General features: G+C 38.7%; 1 protein-coding gene across 1 annotated transcript in view; it reads right to left on the reverse strand.

The window, feature by feature from the left end:
* SLITRK6 (SLIT and NTRK like family member 6) overlaps positions 1–23,326 on the reverse strand; it is a 35,902-nt gene extending 12,576 nt beyond the window's left edge. Inside the window, exon 1 of the mRNA XM_075265332.1 lies at positions 22,860–23,326. The gene's annotated coding sequence lies outside the window, so the exon portion shown is untranslated. The remainder of the gene's footprint in view (positions 1–22,859) is intronic.
* Positions 23,327–24,043: the final 717 nt, after the last annotated feature.

Below are 24,043 nucleotides of genomic sequence, written 5' to 3' on the forward strand. Positions count from 1 at the left end.
CTACTGGCCAAACATTGTGGGAAATGCTAACAATGTTAGCTACTAATACTACAATGTACAGTAAAGGAGATGTAGCAGAGTCCAGTACATGGCATAGCAGGGAGGAAACAGAAGAGAAGATAGTATCTACCATTCTGTTTCCTCCCTGCTGTGCCGTATACTGGGCTCTGCTACATGTGCATTACTGTACATTGACTTGTCTATCTACTCTTCTGCTTCATCCCTGCTTTACCGTATACTCAGCTCTGCTTCATCTCTGTATACGGTAAAGCAGGGATGAAGCAGAAGAGTAGATAGACAAGTCAATGTACAGTAATGCAGATGTAGCAGAGTCCAGTATACGGCACAGCAGGGAGAAAACAGAAGAGTAGATAGTATCTATCTACTCACGCATGAACTTCAGCCATGGCTTATTATATGGCGAGTGCCTCGTCGTCCTCACAAGGTGATCAAAAAACAATGTTTCATGGCCATTTAAGTGTTCCCTTGCTCTTTCTATGCATTCTAAGAACTTGTATGTATTTTTTTGGTAACTTTTTATAGCTTTTGAACACGATCTTAAAAAAAAAAAAAATCCCATTGACTTGCGTGAGGATCGGAATTGGGATCAAGATCGGGTTTGAATGGAAAATGATCAGAAATCGGATTTTAAAAATCGATCCTGATTTTAAAATCTCAAGATCGGCTCAACCCTACTTGCTGCTCCTTGTATCACTATTATTTACATGCAGTGAATCTGTGGATAAACTACATTTCCCATGATTCATATGCCTGCTCTCACTCTGTGTACCCCTCCCTTGTTCACTCTCCCCTGCAATGAAATCACAGTTAATAAATCACTCATATATCTGGGGTCACATACGGCTGTGGCATTTCTTTTGCTGGCTGCCCTGCTCACAGGAAGGTGTAGTGTACTTGCAAATGAAATGTCACAGCTGGGGTCAATGACCTAAAAATAAATCAGATAAACGCTACTGAATTTGAAAATGATATATAATATGAAGCGTTTTTTTTATTATTATTAATTCATCCTGTCATTTGGCCTGCATTTTAAGTAACTGGATAACTTCCTCAATAGCTCTTAGTCATACCTCTGAGTCACAAAGGGGTCCAGAATGAAATATAAGACAACTGCACAGTATGTTTTTTAGTACACCATAATAAAGTGAATTGGATGTCAGTTGGAAATATAAACCACTTCTACCTTCCAGAGCATTGAAATTGAAATAATTGAAGGGAATCCTGTATTTCAGTGACTCATCCAATAAGAATAGAGAGTTTATAATTGAAATAATATTTTTATACTTATACTTTCTAGTAAAACAAGGGGAAGTAAGGCTTCATTTAAAGAGATTTTTGGTATAATACTTTTTCCCCAGAAGATTTTTTATTTTTTATTTTTTTTTATAATGTAGATTGTGAGCCCCACATAGAGCTCACATGGTACATTTTTTTCCCTGTCAGTATGTATTTTGGAATATGGGATGGAAATCCATGCAAACACAGGGAGAACATACAAACTCCTTGCAGATGGTTGTATGCCCTTAAACACCAGGACTCCAGCACTGCAAGGCTGCAGTGCTAGCCACTGAGCCACCTTGTGGTCCTCCCCCCCACAGAAGATTTATTGAAAAGGAAATGTGATGTCATGCTTAAGAATGTGACATCATCTGTAATAGACTTATTTGATGTTGGAAATTTGTAGCAGGTCATGAATAGGTTAAGCATGATAGATAACCTTATAGAATGTCCCCTATTACTACATATTTGTCATATATGTAATCTGAAAGTTTACTTATGCTGTAATATCTGTTGCTCTCATCCATCACTGGGCATATGCAAATATTTGTCTATGTATATACACGGATGACCAAAAAGGTAACAATGTTTTGATCTTTGGATTTTCATTCTTTATATCTCACCATCCACTACAGCTTTAAATGTGAGACTACCATCGTTTTACAGATAATCATGAAAAAGTTTTTCCCCACCAGGAGCAAAACAGTAACAATGCATTTGCACGAAAAGAATCTACATAACTAATCATATGCTAAATAATTGCAAGTCATATTTATGTATGAGATAGCCAAGATGATTGTCTATAAAATGATGGTAGTCTCAGGTTTGAAGTTGTAGTGGATGGTGAGATATGGAGCCAGAAAGTCAACAGTATGGGAACTAAGGGCACAGCTCGATCATTGTTTCCCAAACTGGAGGCTCATACAAAGACTGCTGAAGGGTCTCAAGCCATCATCAGTTATTAGTAGAGATGAGCGAACAGTAAAATGTTCGAGATTTGATATTCGTTTTGAGTAGCCCCTCAATATTCGACTACTCAAATCGAATATCGAACCCTATTATAGTCTATGGGGGGAAAATGCTCGTTTCAGGGGTAGGCAACGTTCGATCAAATTATACTTACCAAGTCCACGAGTGAGGGTCGGGCTGGATCCTCCGAGAAGTCTTCTCCATGCGCATGTCCACACTACAAGCGGGCATGCACAGTTGGCTCTGCCCAGGCCCGATGCCTGGCAGAGTGAATTCAGAGCCGGAAGACGCAGCGGGGAAGCTGCACGGAGAAGACTTCTAAAGGTAGGAGAAGAACCAGCGTTGATTGGCCAACTGTATAGAATTCGGCCAATCAATGCTGGTTCTGCATCAAACTTTTCCATTCGAATAGCAAGTGGTACTCGATCGAGTACGAGTATTTTGAATACCGTAGTATTCGATCGAATACCTACTTGATTGAATACTACTCGCTCATCTCTAGTTATTAGGCTGTGCAGGGCTCTTCAAAAATGAATTTTGGGTTAGTCACTGTCATCCTATCACTTTATCTCAAAAACTAACATTGATTCTACCACAAACATTGTTGATAGATTTAAATGAAAAAATATAGAATTACTGCATTGAAATCAATTGAATTTTCACAGGTAAGCCAGCAAAACATTATTTTTTTTAAAAAAATTGTGTAACACTTTCACAGACTAGATGTGTAGGTTATTTTAAGGTTAGATTTTTCTCAGAAAAAGAAAAAAAAGCTTAAGCCCTCTAGTCATTTTCTTTAACCAGGTGTTTGTAGCACTGACACCGTTCACCTTCTGTTCAAAGAAAACAGCGCCATATAACACACAGGTAAAGTACACGATGACTGTAATAATATAACACGATATCACAGCACTATTCTGACATGTTTTAGTAAGATTACATAGTACAATGTGCTTATGCTCAGAAAACAGTAAACTGGGGTGAAGTATTTTAGGCATGTTGTAAGCTCTGCAGGATATGCACGCAAACATGTCATTTTATACCAATTATGGAAACAATTTCTTATTGTCTTATCGCCTATCATACCTAACATGTGTATAACAAATATGTCCCATACTGTTAGACATTTTTACACAGAAATTTCTGCATTGAGATTATTCCACTGGGAGATTTCCATCTGGCTTGTTATGTTATGCCATGACAAATGTGAGCATTACAATACTGTAGTTCTTTCTAAAATATATGTCCCGTTTCCAATATACTGGCTTCTTGTTCATTGAGTAGAGGGATGGCAGCCTATTGTGCTGGTCCATTATATCTTTTACTATTTGGACCTGGACATTATTCTCTTTCTATAGAACATTCTTGATATACAGTTAAGATGAATGTATCCTATAAATAAGTATTTTGTATAAATTGCATGATATTACTCTTCAAATAACGTAAGCCCTTTACATAGGTCTACACAAGCGTCATAGATGTTTAGATGACATATATTATCATTTATATTATTAAATGAACCATCCTTGACTTCCTCTTTTCTTGACATCACGATCTATCATGTACACATGCAAAATATTTACAATGTTCTTGGGATGTACACTATTTATTCTGCACTATATTCGCCTACCTAAGAACAAGGACCTGCATTCATTATAGTACTAAATACACCAGGCTATCTTATGCTAAATTTGCATATAAAATAGCAAAGTTTGACATTTAGATGTCATAACTAATCCCATGGAAATAAGGCACTATCAAAATAATTTCCTCTGCAGTGTACCTGTAGTAAATATCACATTCCAGTAAAATAAATCACCCAGTAAAACAATATATGCCTAACACTAGAATCATGAAAAAGAAAATTGCAAGTCAGAATATTGGTGTCTAACTGTATTACAATGTACGAAGCTGTAAAATGCTCTGTCTCCTTCTTCTTCTTTACAGCGCTTCATACACTCAGCAAACCATATATAGAAGAGGTACATCAATTGCAATATATACGATTTACTGAACATATGGAACTTTGTAGACAATGAAGAGGCACACAATTCAGTGAATAGGAGCCATGAGTTGAAACCATGTATTAACAATAAGTATTTTTATCTGTATGCAAATGAGCTTCTTGGTGCACCCAGGGTGTGGCCATGATTCTCAGAGCACCCATTTTTGTCTGTGGTTCTCACCAACCTCTTTCCTAACTTAGCGGTTAGCTGATTCTAATGTGGGGTGAAAACAAGTAAAAATGAATGCTTTAGTCCATTACAAGTCAAAAGTTGATTTCTTTTGCAGTAAGACTGCAGTCTAAAGGTGCATTCACACGGTGTAACGTGCCGCGTGACCTGGCACATATACGCCGTGTGAGATTTTGAGCACCGTATACACTCCCATTGATTTCAATGAGAGCTAGTCTCGTATGCACCACGTTATTTTGCGGCCATGATTTTGCGGCCGCAAAAAATCCCGGCCGCAAAATAACGCGGCGTATACGAACCAGGCTCCCATTGAAATCAGTGGGAGCGCATACGGCGCTCAAAATCTCACACGGCGTATACGTGTCAGGTCACGTAGTACGTTACTCCATGTGAATGCACCCTAACACAGAAAGGTATGTTCTCTAGACCACTATTGACACGTACAGCAGTAAATGTATGAATACAAATAATGCACAAGATAAATGCAGAACAAACCCCATTAACTTGCAGGACAGGAATACTCCTTTATGAGACATACTAAAAAGGATAAGTATATTCAAAACTCCATTGTGGAAAATCTGAGTGTAGGATGTAGTCTTAAAGGGGCTCTATCATTGGGAAAAGTAATTTTTAACTAAGCACATCCTTGCATAGCCTTTAGAAAGGCTATTCCACACCTACCTTTTGTATGTTAATCGCCTCAATAGTTTTTGAATGAGCCTGCTTTTATTTATATGCTAATTAGCCTCTAGCGTGCACTCCGGAAGTCTCAGTGAGCACTGTCTGCTGTGTGTGTGAGAGCAGGAAGGTTGCTGATGATGACTCATCTCCCTGCTCTCACGCACACATATAGCAGACAGTGCTCACTGAGACTTCTGGAGTGCACGCTGGAAGCTAATTAGCATATGACTAAAAGCGGGCTCATTCAAAAACTACTGAGGCGATTAACATACAAAAGGTATGTGTGGATGTGCTTAGTTAAAAATGACTTTTGCCAATAATAGAGCCCGTTTAAACTAAATGTTTAATAATAATAATAATAATAATAATAATAATAATCATCATCATCATCATCATCATCATCATCTAAAAAGTTCTTTGTCTGTTCTCTGGGGATTAAAAAAATCTTGTTTGTCCTGTACTCAACTGACCAGTAATTTATATAGAGGTAAAATTATTTCATAAGCATCATTTCCTCTTTTGATATATTCCAGTATTTTATTTGGTTTGGCAGCAGCTGCCTGGCGCTGTACACTATTCATTCAGCACTATATCCTCTCACCTTAGAATCAAACCCAAGGTTCATTAAAGTACTTAAATACTTCAGGCTATTTTACAATAGATTAACATATGAAACATTAAAGTATGACATTAAGATGTCATAACTAAATCCTGTGGGATTAAGGATTTATCAAAATATTTTCCTCTGCAATATACCTCTAGTAAATATCAGATTCCAATTAAAGAATTCACTCAGTGAAAAAGCATGTGACTAATCCTAACGCTGAAATCAGAAAAAGAAGATATGACAAGTAGGGAAGTTAGGAAATTGTTTTTCAACTATCTTACAAAGTGCTGTAATGTCTTCTTTGTTTCCAGTGCTCCATACATTCAGCATATATATATATAGTAGTATCTGTGCTGGGTTCTTTGATTGTGACATTCATGTATATGACCTGTGCTCAGTATATGAACACTGTAAACAATGAAGAGTCCCATGGGTCACTGAGGTGGACCTGCACTGATTTAATATTGATGGAATGACCTAACAATAGGTTTTAAAGAGGACCTTTCACCACCTCTAAAAGGTCCAACTCTTCATATTGATAGCCTGTGTTTCACTAATTTTGATTTAGATATTTTTCTATAGCACTCATCAGCAATCAATACTTTTAGTGTTGGTGCCCGATAAGCTATTTAGGCTCTCAACTGTCATGAGGGCAGTAGGGTTGAGCAATCAGGATCTTTTTAGGTGGGATCAAGGTCGGAGGTTATTTCGCACAATGCTTTGCTATTGGCCAAGCATTGTGAGAAAAGCTAACAATGTTAGCTAGTGACTAGTGTTAGCTAGCCACTAGCTAACATCTCTAGTAGCTAACACTTACCTACACAGATCTCTGCCACTCCCCACTGTTCTCGCTCCTCTTCTTGCCTCTTCTCGCCTAACTGCCCCCACCTACCAGGTTAGTGTTACATACCTAGGAAGAAGGCAGGGCTTGTGGATTAGGAGAGTGTGGGTGGATACTGGCAGGGGAGGCGTGAGTGATGCACTCACGTCTCCCCGCCCTGTACCCGCCCACACTATCCTAAGCCACAAGCTCCGCCTTCTTCCTAGGTCTGTAACACTAACCTGGGAGGCGGGGGCAGCGAGGCGAGAAGAGGAGCGAGAACAGCGGGGAGTGGCAGCGATCTGTGCTGGTTAGTGGTCACCAGGGGGGACTAAGTAGCCAGAGGATTTTTTTTTTTAATCACTACACAGCATGGAGTCTAAAAATTAAAGCATTCAATTTTTGGACTCCATGCTGTGTAGTGAATAGGATCATTTTTAAAATCGGAATTGGGATCGGGTTTGAATGGAAAATGATCAGAAACCGGATTTTAAAACTGATCCTGAAATCTCAAGATCGGCTCAACCCTAGAGGGCAGACAAGGGGTGGGATTCAGAGCTCTGACACTGTCTGCCTCTGATTGGAGCTCTGAGTCACAACCCCTGCCTGACACCGCCTTTCTGACATTACAGAGCTTAAATAGCAAATCAGGCATCAAAACCAACTGTACTTGTTGCTTGGGAATGGAGAGGGCTAGAGAGAACATACTGTGAAAAGTGCTGCAGGAAAAAGCATGATGCATTTCTGTAGTTTTCTTTGTGGCCCACTACATGGGAATTTAACCTAAAATGCTTTTCCTATAAATAGGGAAATTTCTGGGTTTCTGACAAGTGCTGGACATGGAAAGTTCCTGAATTTCATGCTCAGAGAAAAACTTTAAAATTCTGCAAAACTTATAGCAACAAATATTTCCAAATGTCTACGTTTTAATTGCCTACAAATTTAAATATGTTTATGTCCATGGCTTAGAAGCGACTTTAGTGGTGGTGGATCATATTTATAAGTACTAATAATAAGCAAATACATCCAGCACAACTCCATAAACCTGAATGACAAGAATATTCCTTCAGCCTAAGGCCACACCTTGCAGAAACACTGCATTTTACAGTAACAGCAAAGTATATGAGATTTCAGTTAATCTCATCCACACATTGCAAAAAACTGCTGTGGGCCTGCTGGGACTAAAATCTCTGGCAGCACCTGCAGCTCCATAGACGTGAAAGGAGTGCCAGTCACGCAAGCACACTGGTCCTCCATTCACAAGGAGCCTTAAGGGAGAATTCAGTTCCATGTTGTCCTGAATACTTGCAGAAAGATATGACCTGTCGTAGATTTCCATTCTGGAGTTGGGTCCAGTGACAGATTTATAAAGAGGCCACAGCCTCTGCATAAATCTCTCGGTCCCAGAATCATTCAGGACATAGTTAAACCTGACTCTTAAAAACTAGGAGTAATCTTAGACCAGGGCTGTTTTAACACATTGGTGAGCTGTGCAAAGGTTTCATAAGTGCCCCCCCTATCACCACCACCACTTAAAATAATTGATATGCACAAATTATAATGCCTCCTCTATGGCACCACATAGTATAATGCTTCCCTAGTGGTCCCATACAATATAATGTCCCTCAGTAGCCAAACACACAGTCAAATGCCCATGCATGCGTCACACTTTAACCTGTTCCCTATGTTTTCAGGGAGCAACAGGTGTGATGTAAATGACACAGAGACAGCGGCCAGATGGTGAAGTGTTCCCTGCTTCTTCATTGTCTTATCCTCCGGACGCCGATGAGTTGGAGTTTTGAACAGCTTGGACCCACTGCCCAGGACAGTGGGACAGCAAATGTAGAACTGTCCCATTATCCCATGAGGGTCTGATGCAAGTGCACTGTTGGCATTATAGTTAACCCTTAAGTACTATCATGGTGTCTGTCAGAATGATATTTGTATGATAGTGGTGTATGATAGACACCATGATAGTACTTAAGGGTTAAAGAGGCCCTTTCTCAGACTATGCTAAATGGTGACTCATTATAGGTAGAAATTTTGAGCTTGTGGACTTTTATTCTGATCAGTGACCTGGTTTAGAATAGATCAAGGAATTTCTTGAAATGAGCCTGTCTCCATTAAAATGCAGACTAATCTGCAGGCAGGATGATATATAGTTTGGTGCGAATAGATTCAGTCATTTACCCTTTGAAATCTGTGCTCTTTCTATGCTAAGAAGTCAAGCAGACCATCCTACCTAGTGATTGACAGTTATTATCTCTGTGCACAGTTATACAGGGAAGACTGTCAATCCCTGAGATGAATCACTGAATGGCGTACCCCCTTGACTTCTCACCATAGAAAGAGCAAAGATTTCAATAGGTTATACTGAATATGTCCCTATAAAACTATATCTCAATCTGCTCAGCTCCTCCTACTCTATATCATAATGCTTGCAGGTTAGACCAATTCCCTATTAAAAGCAAATCATAGCAAAAGATGTGTTCATAGTTAATTGATCCCCAATTCTGTAAAGGATTATAATTTGTCTTGAAACCAATTTAACACAATATCGGAACATGTTAACAAAAGCCTGGAAAGGCTGAAACCCACCTTCCCCTACTGGGTGGGCACAACTACACACATATAGGAAAGTTAATATAACATCTTTTGAACTTGTTACAGAAGACCAAGTATCCCAACTACTTTTTTCATCCTGCCCCACAACCTGCAGTAGTGACCTCTTCCCCTCACACCTTCTCCAATCTCTGTCGCCTGCTGTCACGACTTACCTTACTAAAATATTTAACCTCTCTCTCTATTTTGGAAGTTTCCCATCCTCTTTCAAGCATGCTGTTATAACCCCGCTATTGAAAAAACCCTCCCTGGACCCATCCTGTGCTGCTAACTATCGACCCGTCTCTAAACTCCCCTTCATCTCTAAAATCTTGGAATGCCTGGTCTATTCTCATTTAATCCACTATCTCTCTGCTAACTCTCTGCTCGACCCCTTACAATCTGGTTTCCGTGCTGTGAGCCCTCACAAAAGTCTCCAATGATGATGGCTAAATCCTATGGTGACTTCTCTCTTCTTATTCTTCTGGACCTCTCTGCAGCATTTGACACTGTTGACCATCAACTCCTCCTCACTATGCTCCGCTCAGTCAGCATCAAGGACACTGCAATCTCCTGGTTCTCCTCGTATCTTTCAGATCGCACTTTCAGTGTATCATTTGCAGGCTCTGTTTCTTCTCCTCTTTCCCTTGCTGTTGGGGTTCCTCAGGGCTCAGTCCTAGACCCCCTGCTCTTCTCTCTCTACACAGCCCCCATTGGACAAACCCTCACCAGATTTGGCTTCCGGTACCATCTTTATGCTGATGACACCCAATTATACACATCTTCTCATGACTTCACCCCTCCACTAATACAGAACACCAGTAACTGTCTTTATGCTGTCTTAAATATCATGTCTTCGCTCTATCTGAAACTAAATCTCTCTAAGACTGAACGACTGCTGTCTCCACCATCTAATAGATCTGTCCCTGATATATCCATTGCAGTCTCAGGCCTTACTATAGCTCCTAGGCAGCATGCCCGCTGCCTCGGGGTTATGTTTGACTCAGACCTTTCCTTCACTCCCCATATTGAATCACTCGCATGCTCATGTCACCTCCACCTCAAAAACATCTCCAGAATATGCCCTTTCCTTACCAGAGATCCATTAAAGACACTTATTGTCTCTCTGATTCATTCTCACCTTGTCTATTGTAATTCCTTACTAGTTGGTCTTCCCCCTTACTAATCTTCCCCCTCACCAATCTATTCTGAATGCAGCGGCAAGGCTCATCTATCAGTCTAGATGCTACAGCAATGCTTCCGGTTTATGCCAGTTGCTACATTGGCTGCCTATTCATTATAGAATACAATATAAACTTATCACCCTCATCCACAAGGCTCTCCATAATGCTGCACCTCCCTACATTTCCTCCATCATCTCTGTCTACCGTCCAACCCATGCCCTCCGTTCACTCAATGACCTAAGACTTGCATCTTCTATTATCAGAACCTCCCACACTCATATACAAGACTTCTCCTGAGTTACATCACTTCTCTGGAATACTCTACCCTGGACAATCAGACTAACTCCCAATTTCTACAGATTCAAGCGCACACTAAAAACACATCTCTTCAGACTGGCCTATCACAATTCCTAATGTAAACCCTTCCATACCGTCATTAAAAGCCCTAAAATTTATCCCTCCTCTGTTCCAGCTCCCACATTTCCCCTCATGATATGATACCATTTCAGGCTAACTTTATATGTCCAAGCACCGTTCACATGTTAAAAGACACGACTGGTGATGGCTCATAAATGTTTACGTTTGTGTAATGACAGTAACCTCTATTACAAATTGTCTGACCACTGTATAAGCAATGCCGCCCCTGCTACCTCTTGTGTCACCCCCTCTACCTCATAGATTGTAAGCTCTTGCGAGCAGGGCCCTCAGTGCCATTGTGTGAAATTACTTTCTTTGTAATGTATATTTTTATCTGTACTTGAACCCTACAAATTGTACAGTGCTGCAGAATATGCTGGCGCTATATAAATACAATTTTTTATTATTATTATTATTATTATTATTACTTGTCACAAAACCATGTAGTGTTTAACTTAAGTAGTTAGGAAACACATATCTGGAAACCCCAGCAAAGAGGACATGTAAGGGACAATACATCTGTATAAAACTTACAGTTATAGGATCAAAGTTAATTCTGATCACCACCATTGCAACAGGAGTATGACTTGAGCCCATGCCATGATAGACCTGAATATTTATGGCAATTGCCCACAAGTTCCTGGCACTGGTTCATATAGATGGGGCCAATCTTTCAAGATTTTTCTGTGTTTCGGGTCCATCAGTTTCAACCAAAAGCTAAATTCAGTCCAAGTTGCTTTGTTTTGAACTGGGATTGCCAATAAATGTTTTTTAAAGGACTCTTAGGACTCCATGTTACCCTTGTTACTCTTTCTAGCGATCTAATACATACAACCTTAGCAATGTCAACGCAAAAGATGTGATTGTAGATAAACAAATTATATGGTGTTAGGCTAGGGAAAAAAAACTATATTTTATAGTCTCACATTTAGGGGAAAAATCATTTTGATTCTGATGTCTTGCAAGGGAAAATTCTTTGTATTACTATATTGTCTACTCCTGGTTTAGGACACAGTATAGCTTTTTCTTTAGTACTGATTACATTATTATCTGTATATTATTCTATCTCTGTCGATCTGACTGTCTGAGATGCAGCTATTTCTGTAATCTCTCTACACAATGACTATCTCTTTTTACCTGGGCTTTTTATACTTCCTATCGTCATCACTGACCTCTGACCTATAGCCCATCACGATTGTCTCCCCAGGAAGCCCTCTTGATCCCTAAGGTCATATTCTTCCTTTCTTCTTTCTCCACGCCTTGTATGGCTGCCATCCTTTTAGACACTTTTGCAAATTGAACCACAAAAGTTTGAGATTGGGCCCAATTTTTTTTTTTTAAACAGCTTTGTTTTCAACTCTTTTGCTCATTTCTACAAACTATATAAAAATAATTGTATGTGTTTTAAGTTATACAATGACTAATTTATTTTTTACATAAAACAGGAATTTATTTTAAGTAAACTTAGACCTTTAGTTAGAGCCAGTGTGCAATAAGGACAGACAAGTCATTTCTACACAAGAGTATAGCTAGGTGGATATAATTATAACAGAAGGCAAACATTTCCATGGTTATCTCCAGTATAAAACATGAAAGAGAAGTGTTGGCCTTTTCCTGATCCTGTGCCTGTAACTTAGCATGTGGCTACGACATGTTTATGTTACTGCCAAAATTTATCAAGTGCTTGTAAAACTGAAGTGGTGTGTAGCGATTTCAGTATAGGGCAACTATGTCGCTTTCAGCTATGGAAGTTAATCTTATGCTCAGATAACAGGGTTTGTTTGCTTTAAGCATTTGGATACACTGAGCTTATTTCTGGTTCAACTGAGTTGTGAAGAACGTATTGAATGACTAGAAAATAATTATCCTTAATTGGCATAAAGCTTCCGTCATATAAACTTCCTTACCACCCACACAAGGAAGTTTATTTCCAGAACCATGAAAAAATTGGCAAATAGTTTTTTTTCATGCTTTAGAATTTGAACTTAAAGTGTAAATTTCACCATTTTGGGTTATATGTTTTTATTTTCATGATACAAGGTCATGAAAAGGGAAATACTGTCATTAGAACAGAAGTAGGTTTTCTGAAATTTTAGTAATATTCAAGATACTGACTGCCTACCAATGCCCAAAGAGAATTATGCTGTATATGCATGTTATAGATTAGAGTAGTCATTTCTATATGGACTGGTAGACCTACAGCAACCGATAGCTCTCCTGCTTGGGAAATGCTTACCAATTTATGACACCAAATAATAGTATACAAAAGTGGAGATGTGTCTAACATGTTTAGTTATCTGTAATGCTACACTCTGCTACATCTGTTCATTCATCCTAATTAACACAGAAATTCTATATCTATATAAATAGCAAAACTGGGATTAAAATTTGCTTCCCTGAGGCTAAATTTACATCTGCACCGGACTCAATCATACAAATAGGCGAAAATTGGCAGAGAAAAAAGTCCTGCACAGAGGACTCTCTTCTCTCCATTGGTTTCAGATTAGAAACAGCGGATATCCGACGGACATCATTAAATAAATGGTGTCCGCCAGTATCCGTGTGCAACTGCTAAAACAGTAGTCCAGCTATCCATCATATGAGTCCCCTGGTGGAGAGCCCAGCACAGATGTGAACCTAACCTCAGCTGTTGTTAAAGGGGTATTCCCATGTCCCTTGCTCACCAGTCTTCGCTGCTGAAAAGTCTTCTCTCTTCCTGTTTTTTTACATCAATTGGTGGGCGGGGTTTCATATACAAAGCCATACTGTCCGACTACCTCCAGTTTAACTCCGCCCCAAATTAGTGCGTAGCTCCGTCCACCACATAGCATGATCCTATGGGACGACTGAAGGGCCTGTGATGTCATCAAAGGTCCTATAACACTTGGGTTTAGCTTATTCTATATAGAGTTGGCTAAATCCTAGTGGGCTAAGGGACCAGGTCCTTCTGCCCACTAGCTTTTAGCCTGCTCTATATAAGAAAGCTAAATCTTAGTGAACAGAGGGACCAGGTCCTTTAGCACACTAGGATTTAGACCTCCTCCCTCACCCCTGAGAGCAGGCAGCTATGTCACTTGACATTTGAGCAGATAATCCCAAGGGCCATAGAAATGCAGTGTCAACAATGAAGTGAATAAATTAAGATAGTGGACAAACAAAGCAGTTTTGCTGAAGCAGTGTATTTAGGAAAAGTCTTAAATCCACATTAACAAGCAGTATAGCTAGGATCCTTGTGATGGGACAACCCCTTTAAGGTGTTAGGGCCACCTGGCCTACTGGGTCAGACTGCACCAATGGAAAGTCTGCCTCTGCAAGAGCCAGTAAAACATGTACTTGACAATTCAATAATTTTGTAAGCTGAGATATTCTCCTCCAGGTTTTTAATGTTTCTGATAGCTCTTATAATAATAAGAGCTACCTGTATAATAAGGGATATTATATATCACTTTTACCTGTCATCAAAAGGTTCCACAAAAATTGCTGTATGGCCTTCTGAACGACAAGACATTTTAAAATAGGTAAAATCTTACCAATCAAATTGTTGTTTATCCTTCCTTTAATATCATACTTAGATTGATAGAATTTGTAATGGGTCCTATTACTTGTATTTTTTTTTTTTTTTTAAATGTAGATTGTGAGCCCCACATAGAGCTCACAATGTACATTTTCCCCTATCAGTATGTTTTTGAAATATGGGATAGAAAACCATGCATGCACAGGGAGAACATACAGACTCCTTGCAGATGGTTTTTTGCCCTTGGTGGGATTTGAACACCAGAGCTCCAGTGCTGCAAGGCTGCAGTGCTAACCACTGAGCCACCGTGTGGCCCCACTATTACTTGTATTTATTAATAAGGGAAATCTAGATGAATAGCTATCCTGCAATGTCCATTGGGAACTGGCACATTAATAATGTGGCACAGAAAGCCCTATAAGGATAAGGCCCCCAAGTTGTGGAAACTCAGTGTTTTTACCTGCTTCGGAAATACAGAGGAAAACAAACACTGCGTTTTACAATACCAGAAAAGTGAATGATATTTCTTTAATCTCATTCACACATTGTGGAAAAAAAAAGACCTGAGGAATAGCTGAGTTTTGAAAAACGTGTGCATTTCTGAAAAACACAGCATGTTCATTTTATCTGCACATCGTGAGCACTTTTTGTATATTTTTTTATAAAATGATAAGCGTAATGCATAAGTACATTGTTATAATTGTATAGGCCACATTGAAGTGCAATACCATTTTTTTTTTTTAAATTCCATATGTTTTTTTGCACAGCACTTTGTCAATCAAGCTTTGAGCCAAATTGTTGATCACTGTAACGTGAGACAGATTGGTTGCTTACAATAAACTGCTTAACAACCATGGCCTTTTTAATGCAGTTGACAGGCAGCAACAAGACTCATATTACTCATGGTTCCTTGGTTAAAGGTTCAGAGACGCCTCATTCACATATACAACGTGTGAAGTCCATGCTTTGCACAAACACAGACTGGTTTGCAGTCCGTAGTTGATCCACTTTTCATATCTGTGAAATGCAGATGAATTTCAGATAGGTTTTTGCAGATAAAATAAATGGGTACTTATGGTACCCAAAACAAATTACAGTGTCATATGTGAATGAAATGCAGACATGTGGATGAGGTCTATCATGAGACCATATCTGCCTAATACATCCTTTTTAATGTGGCTGAAGGGCAGCAACAAGACTCAGATTAGTCAGATTCCTTGGTTAAAGGTGAAGAGGTGCATTAAATAAGCCTTACAATTCCAGCCAGACATAAAATATTTCATTAATGGGAATACTGTATATTATTGCATATTATATATTATTATATTGCACAAGGCCAGCTAGACATAGTGTGCACCTTTTTAGTCAGAACTATTTACCCAAGACATTGGATAATCCACCGTTGGTAAACGTTATCCATCATGTGACCTCCTTTAGTTGATCAGATTATCTATAAAGTCATGGTTAGGATGAAGTTGCTGTGGTGACGTTTTGTTTCAGCTCAGGTTATTGTTGTAGCTATTGGCCTCTAAGGTGACCTGTACACAAATGACACGTGACTGCTCCGGCCTCAGCACTTTTATAGATTTGTCCTATATGTTCAATATATTCCACCAATACTTGCAGTGAACAACCATGAATATATATATATACTCGGGGTGAACCTGGCCTCTATTCGCCTGCAGAGAACTATAGAAAAGCCCTCCCCCGAAAAAATAAATTCTGAATTTACACATTAATAGTTTCACATAATATGCTTTAAAAACCGCAACATCGTGTTGAACCATGCTTAACGTTTGTGTGACTGATTTACTGATATTAATGAAGGAGTTGCAGAGCAACTTTGCAAACTTTGGATGCATTATGGAGCTCCAAGCAAAATTATGTGTGTGGGGGGCGCACCTTTTAAAAATTTTAGGTCACTCCCCTCTTTGCTGCCACCCATTTACACACAATACAACATCCCCTTTACTGACCCCCACACTGTTTAACATCCCCTTTACTGAACCACACAGTATATTGCCTCTTTTACTACCTCCTACACAGTTTAATACCCCCTTTACTAGCCCCAACACATAATATGACCCCCTTTTTCTGGCTTCCACACATTATAATGATATGTTAGGTTGCTACCTATGAGATTATTCCAATAAGCACTGGTCGATAATTTACTCACCCACCCACTTTCCTGTCCATGCCAGCCTCCTCTGCCACCTCCAAGATTTGCTAGTGTTCTTAAGCATTGTGACTTAATGTGTACCACGGCCCAGAGGTGGCAGCAAAGCTCTCTACTGATCAGTAACCCAGTCTATGGATCTGCTGCATTCTTTCAGTACACCTAGCAGCCATTTTTGCTCTGTTTTGAATGCTAGGATTATGGACCTGTAGCGTTAATTTGCTACAATAAGTTGGAAAGCCTAATAAACTGACAGACATGTTATGTGTGCTGGAATCCTGAGGGTAGGAAACCTTACACTATTACACCTCTGCCCAGGCCAGCAGCGACTATTAGTGTGAAAGCACACTGCATGCTGCTGTACATGGTCTCCATAGCAGTCGACAAGTAGACCACTCTGGTCCGCAATTGTCAGTCATAAACTGGTTCCCCAGCCAGATCAAGGGCCTCACTAGTAGCAACAGTTCTTAAACTACCTCAGTTGGTTAGTTCTTACGTATGGCTTCTGCCCATGCTCATATTCAGTTATGTCCTCCTTACCTTCACTCTTGGCTAGACATATCTAGATATAGGTGCCCTAAATTAAGCACTTTTTTCTCAAAGCAACATGATCTTTTGATAATCGGTATAAGAAGAGGAAAAAACGGGATGGCACTACTAATTCTGTGTGTAGTATAATTGCTGTTCAAAAGGAGGTAGATCGACAGGGATGTAATCCGATGAAAACAAAGCCATGGGGGTGCACAGCATCCAGAAACAAGCATTAAGAAAATAATGAAGAAGGAAAAAATTGGAAGGGCACTCACCCATACAGAGGCTTTTCTTCTTTAAAAGAACATCCTTTATTAAGGTATCACTTCTTTAAAAACGTTTTTTAGGGAGGGAAGTACAGCATCTATGGCACAAAAAAGGCAACAGCCGTTTTGCGCTTCTACGTGCGCTTTTTCAAGCCTCAGAATGCAATTCCCTCCCTAAAAAACGTTGTTTTTAAAGAAGTGATACCTTAATAAAGGATGTTCTTTTAAAGAAGAAAAGCCTCTGTATGGGTGAGTGCCCTTCCAATTTGATCTTTTGATAAGTTAACACTTTACTACCTTTTTGATGCTGTATACCAACTTGTTATCCTATTTATGTTATTTCATTTGCTGTAAACAAGTTTAAAAAGTTTCAATAAAATGAGATTTGGAAAAAAAAAAAGGTTAACAAAGGGATTATGCCAACTATCCTATCAGTGCAGAAGAAGTATCAGGCAGCACTCTCCTTATGTACATCCACTCGTATTGGGACTGGTCAAACTCCCCATAAGTAAAGTAGAAATACGAGCAGCACACCAGCTTCTTGTCTGCTCAATGTGAATATAATACATCATGTGTATAAGATACATTCCAGGTAAACAACGCAATTATGTCACGTTTTGGGTTACAAACATGAGATACACTGCATGATTGATATGGTATGGCTAGAAAGGGGGAACAGTTCTGATCTGTGAGAGACCAGTGAGGGACCAGTGGGTCTAAGGCACAGGGAAGCAGTGGTCCCTGGCAAAGGGTTTGTAACATAATTGCACAAGAGGTATTTATTTGAATTGTATCCTCTTATACATGTGATGAAATAAATTCACAATGAGCAAACAAGAACATGTTGTGCTGTTCTTATTTCTATTTAAATTGAAGTAGAAATAAATTCTACCAATTGGAGTTCCTAGTATCTGTTAATAGGCACTGGTCCACTGATTCCAGTGCAGTTGGAATTTTCTTTCTGGCTCTTACCTTTCCCAAGCAACAAGCGCAGTTAGGTTAGGTGCCTGATACGCTATTTAATCTCTGTAATATAAGAAGGGTGGCATCAGGCAGTGGGGCATGATTCAGGATTCCAATCAGAGGCAACCTGTGTCAGCGCTCAGAACACCCCTTGTCTGACTCCGCCCTCCTCACAGTACAGAAAATAAATATCATATCAGGCACCAAAACTAACAGCATTGATTGTTTGGGAATTGTTGGAGCTAGTGAAAAAAGTCCAACTGTGCCTGACTCAGTGGAGCAGCACCTTTTAAAGGGGCTCTATCAGCAAAATCATGCCGGAGTACATCGGAGGAAGAGGAGGCGTGAAAGAAGAAGAAGACACACCCTGAATGCCCGCCCAATGTGCACGATGCGTAAGTAGATCATTCTTTTTTAGGTTTTGCTGATAGAGCCCCTTTAATTGATGTGAAGAACTGGACTTACTGGAGGTGGTGAAAGGTCCTCTTTAACTAAACTATTTGTGTCTATGTCTGGTCACTATGTAGGGGTGGAGAGGAGAAATATGAACTATAGCCTTTCAAAGCTTTTGTTAGCATATTGTGATGTTGTGTTGAATTAGTTTTCGGCACCCCTCTCAATCAGATGTTTGAAGTGGGAGTGAGGAAGGGATCATGTGACAGAAAACTTTTACCACCTGTCTATGGATTTTCCTATGTCAAATATTAAAAGCTCTCCAGAGTTCCAGTCCAATGAATGATGGGTTTTCTATACATTGTAAAGCAGTTTGGCTACTGACTACAAACACCTGAAATATACATAATGTATGTACAAATCATACTGTATGTGAAAGACTGTCCCCTTCCCAGATGGGATATAGATTCAGAGAAATATGGATGCATTTCAAATTTGGGCTTATTTTGGCCAGTCTGTGGTTTGTGGATACATGTCAGTTTTACTGTTAGTTATTAGTTACCTACTACTGGTTGAACTTTATCAGACAGTGACAATAGCCCTTCCTATGATTAATAATTACCCTCTTCCTCCCTGTCTGTTATTTGTATAATTGGATAGGACTTGGATATTTTATCTATTTATTAAAGGTAATGTTTTAACCAATTTTTTCCTCACCCATTTCTGTGTATTCCCTTACTACTGGTTAGGTTAATTTGGATACGGTAAAGTTTACATTTGCATAATGTCACACGTTTGATGATCTTGTCATGAACAAAGAGACAAAAAGAAAATGTGAAGAAAGAACAGCCAAGGCCTTTGAAGATTTGTTTTGTATGACTGTCTTCACTAAAGAGGGGCAGCATGCTATACTCCTGATCCAGTTTCATCCTCCATTGAACCTGGGGTGTAACAACAGTTGGCACATGGTGGACAATTGCACCAAGGCCCTGGGGGCTGACATGTGGAGACCAGTATTAAATATCACATTGGAGGTGGAGGTGTTATATTTGTTGACGATCTTCAAGTTAAGCTCTGACACTGAACTGCAGGTCTCAAAAATAAAAATAAAAATAGACTGATAATTATTATGATTTTATTTTAGTTCCCTTGTTTTTTCAGAGTAAACCAAACCTTCTGGAATGATAAACCAGGAGGAGAGCTTAAAATAAAACGAACCAGAAAAAACTGATGCTGCCTATACACACAATATAGTTTGTCAATACCGTCCATTTCAGTAACATCTACCAATAATCTTCTTTATGTAATAGGAGACTCTTGACTGTCACCCAAATACAAATATGGATCAGTATGGTATGCCAAGTGGAATCTTAATTCTGCAGTTTAATGTCTATCTTTGTGTAATATTTCTAGAATTTAGTATCAACAAACTTTCTTGTAGATGGAGAAATGCCATCTCGATGTAAAATCCTCACCTTCTAATGCCACATTAGTATACTGATGTCATGAAGGAATAAATCTGTCTCTCTAGCAACCCAACTACCTTGTAAGTCACTGTTCATCCCTTTTAAGAGCCTTGGCTTGGGTTATCAGCCAAATCTGAACCATTCACCCATAGACAGTGTACAGATGGCTCTAGAGACATAGTATTCTTCCTTCTGGAGAAGAGCTATTTGTACACTTTTTCCCCGAGACCCCCTACTATTTGGATCTTATCTTTGCAAGGAAAATTGGTTTCTTCTGATAACTGTTACCCTTATGTTTTACCTACAAATTCAGGAGACTGCATATCACCAATTTTATGGAGGACCATGATTATTTTTTACCATAGAAGCAAACTGGGAACGTTCCAGGATCAGAAAAACTGCCCAATAATTGAATATATTAATTCTATATTTGTATTGTTGTTTTTACTTAAAGACATAGATTATGTACACAGTCAGAGCGCGGACTTGAACAGCATGCATGACTTCTCTAGAAGAAGTGTATTTTTAGAGCAGTTTCAACAGTACAGGTAATATCAATCCATCTTGTAAAAACGCAATGTATACTTTTTGGTTTATCCTTTAACACCTGGGTATCCAGTATATCCCTGATTGTATTACAAGCATTAAAATGCCTATTCATATGAGGATTCCTTGAATAACATTGTATCATTTGCCTAATACATTCAGCTACTATATAGAACAAATCAATTTATTATTTCATATACTGTATAATGCTTGGTCAAGATGTGATTCTCGGACATAAATTATTAGACATTTTCCATTAGCAGAAGAATATTCTTGGCATACTTAAGCAGACGAGTGTGAATGATTAGATAGAATTAAGAGGCCACCAGGAACGTATATGGTATTTATTAACATTGTACATATTAAAGTAATTAGTAGAGCTGCCTTCTAAAGCATACTTCTCCTCTATAGCTGCCAAATTATCCATTCTCATTTAAGGCAGCAACCAATCAGCATCAAATAAGGATATCTAACAATAACCAAAAGAATTATATGATATTACTATAAAAATTCTAGTTCTTTAGATACAAACACAATTAATATGTTTTTGGTGCATTGATCAGATGGCTATATACTATGGAATTAAAGTATTCTGTCCTATAAAGTGGGACCTTTGGGGTATATAAAGGGATAAGCAAAGTGGCAGCTGAGAGCCATTAAAGGGAATTTGCACTGGCCTTAATTATTTACACCACATCATGAGAGATCGGTTTTGGAGAGCTGGAGAGCACATTCAAGTTTTAGAAAAACTTCTGATTTTAATTAATGTCTAGCCCGGCTGCTTAAAAAAAAAAAACTTAAACAATGGAAATAGCTCAGGGTCACACTTTAAACAGTGCATACCGGATGTATACTTAATGTACAGGGTGCATAAACAGTGTGGGGATGTGCACAGAAGTGAATTAGTACTAACTTTCAGGTCATCACATACTTCAAGCTTGAATTGACCTATTCAGGGAGACTGATGTATTCATACTGACTACAACAGACTAACATAAATTGACATTCGCAGGAGCTTTTTCTTGTGCTGAAATGAAGTTTTAGAGCTAAATACAAGTATAGATCTGTAAGGATTGAAACTCTCATATCCAGCTAATAGGGCAGATATGCACAGGTAGATCAGATGAAAGTATCTGTGTATGACTAATGTCCACACCACACCTTGCAGTCAAAAAACTAAACAGAAATTCTGAGCAAAGGGAATTAACCCAGAGGGCATTTTCTATCCTCTGCACGTCAGACAAGTGCTACTTACAATAATTATAGCAAATTTACCCAATGATATAATAAACTATTTGAAGGATTCTATAACTACTACTACTACTATCTATCTATCTATCTATCTATCTATCTATCTATCTATCTATCTATCTGTCATATAGCATTCAAAGAAAAACCGAGTTTGTCATAAGGCTGAATCTGTCTGTGGTTATATCTCTTGTTCCAGTGAGTTTTGGTATTACTTGTGCATAAAGCAGTTTTTTGCATTTTTGTTACTTCTAAGATGTAATATTGTTGGACTTGAAATGCAATAGTTTATCATAAGATAATAATGATTTTGCCAAATCTGCAAACATCTATCATGTGGGCAGGCATTTGGATAGATAGATAGATAGATAGATAGATAGATAGATAGATAGATAGATAGATAGATAGAGATGTTCCAAACTTTAGAATTGGCATAGGTATCTATCATATAAATTACAACGTACATTATCAGTAGTAAACACAATGTAAAATCAATAAAATGGGAGCAAACAAGTTACAATATTAAAGGTTTGCAAGCGTAGAAGGTCTGAACTGTCATTTACCTGTCTGTAAGGGTTACATACTCATCTGCCTTAAACCAGGACTAGCAAATAGAGATGTTGTCAGGAGTTGTGCTAAATGTTTCTCCACTATACTTGTACAAGTGTATAATACATAATACTTGTAACATATATGAAGTATTGCAATTGCTTAATATCCCTTGCATTACTTCTTGTCACTTTCCAAGTATACATGAGCCTGTAAGGCTAGGCGTACTCATTTACAGTCCTGTACAGGTTGTTATTGCACAGCAGGTATTGATTCTGTATCTATGTACAAACTGAACGGAGCTGAAAGTCATACAAACCCACAATACACAACTCCCTGCTACTGCCACATACAGTAGGGAATGGACTGTAAAACAACTCACTGCGTGTAATGGGATATGTGAGAACTCTTCCATATACAGTGCATATTCTTACCTGTGAAGATCTAAATCAATAAGATCAGATGATAAACAAGTCCCAACAGTCAGGCTGGTATCTGTCTGCCTTTAAAGCAAAACCTTTCACAAGGGAAACCATTGCCATCTCAGAATGAACTTTGCTGCAAGCTTGAACATATCCACAGTGATGCAAGCTGAGGCTCAGTGAGGGCTCAGTGCACAGTTAGCTTGTGGTATAATACAGTAGCTGATCCAGTGACATGCATCCCTGTCTTATTTAACATTCACAGCAGATATCCAGGCTATCTTGAATTTACTTGATGAGCTTAACCCTTTCCAGGCTACAGAGCAGCAAAGAAATATTTGGGACAGATCCTTCCATTGAGCTGCAGATGTAGTGTGTGGCAGCTTCTCTAGTCTCATTCCTCTTTCTAGTCTTTCTTGTTAGCTCAGATTACTATTAGTCAGATTGTTAGAAGCAGGGAAATGGGCGTAAACAAGGAGATTTCTTGGCTTTTGACTGAGCCTTCAAGCCCTTCCCAGTAAAAGAGGGCTTAATGTGCAAGTGTCATTTTCCATAGAACTCCACCTCGTTATCTGTATAAAGTCTCTACCTCTCTCTGCTGCCTCTCTATTATTAATGCTCACATATATAGCAGATATGCACATCCTGTAGTTGTCACATTCAGTCCACTGCTGGGTGACATTCTAAAGTAAATAGGCAAAGAATAGAATAGAATTGGAGGAATGTGGAGGTGTTTTCTGCATTCTGACGAACTGAAAACTAGGATTATTTCACAACCATATGTTGGAATTTTACATTCTCCATTGTTATTTGTGACCACATCATTCATATATATATATATATATATATATATATATATATATATATATATATATATATATATTTATATAATCAGGCTACAGAGCAGCAAAAAAATATTTGGGACAGATCCTTCCATTGAGCTGCAGATGTAGTGTGTGGCAGCTTCTCTAGTCTCATTCCTCTTTCTAGATATATATATATATATATATATATATATATATATATATATATATATAATCCGTTAGACTATATTTTTTAGAGGTCTGATAAAAGGCTACATTTTCCCTTAGCCATCTTTTATTCACATTACTACTGTATATGCCACATTTCCCTCATATAACTCATTAGGACACGTGAAGGGCATTGGAAGGACTATGATGGAAATTAATTTGCTA

The sequence above is a fragment of the Leptodactylus fuscus genome, chromosome 2 (assembly GCF_031893055.1).
Source record: "Leptodactylus fuscus isolate aLepFus1 chromosome 2, aLepFus1.hap2, whole genome shotgun sequence".
Taxonomy (NCBI): domain Eukaryota; kingdom Metazoa; phylum Chordata; class Amphibia; order Anura; family Leptodactylidae; genus Leptodactylus; species Leptodactylus fuscus.